Source organism: Morone saxatilis, unplaced genomic scaffold (genome assembly GCF_004916995.1).
Source record: "Morone saxatilis isolate NCDOM2014 unplaced genomic scaffold, NCSU_SB_2.0 Contig15, whole genome shotgun sequence".
NCBI classification, from domain to species: Eukaryota; Metazoa; Chordata; class Actinopteri; family Moronidae; genus Morone; species Morone saxatilis.
In genome coordinates, this window is record NW_023339707.1 from 10,060,552 (window position 1) to 10,061,105 (window position 554).

The 554-nt window shown below is 38.4% G+C and overlaps 1 protein-coding gene across 1 annotated transcript in view; it reads left to right on the plus strand.

Moving 5' to 3' along the window:
- The window catches only part of LOC118324248 (N-terminal EF-hand calcium-binding protein 1-like), an 18,018-nt gene that overhangs the window by 13,967 nt on the left and 3,497 nt on the right, over positions 1–554 (plus strand). The window lies entirely within an intron of this gene.

Consider the following 554-nt stretch of genomic DNA (forward strand, 5'->3'; position numbering starts at 1 on the left):
CTTTGACATCTCAAATAGATACATGTTTACCTTGTCAAACATAGTGAATAGAAATGACATCAAATAGAAATGTAGAGGATAAAGAAAAAGAAAAATAACATATATAGATAATAGCGCAAACAGTGGCTTTAATTGTTCACCTCCAAAAGCAGGTTCAAAGCAATTCAAAACCTATCAAAGAAATTTCATCTCTGAAATTTGCATATTTTTTAAGAAGAATTTATGGCAATATCATTGGCATATTTCCTCCAAAGTGTGGGAACCACAGGACCGCATCAGCTCTATACTGCTGACGTTTACACAGAAAGACTAATATTTGCTACCGAAAGGTTTGTCTCATGACGGAGAATTGCTCTTTGTGAAGTTCAGGTTTGACTACAGAGGCTCAGCTGTTACAGATGGAAATGTCAAGCAGACCGTATGAGCCCTGCTGTGTGTTTGCAGATATGATATAGAGTTTGCCCTGCGGTACGGGATCCAACATGTTGTCAGAGGATGATTTTGTACACAGTGCATGTGGATTTAAGTGCAGCTACACACACACCCACACACAC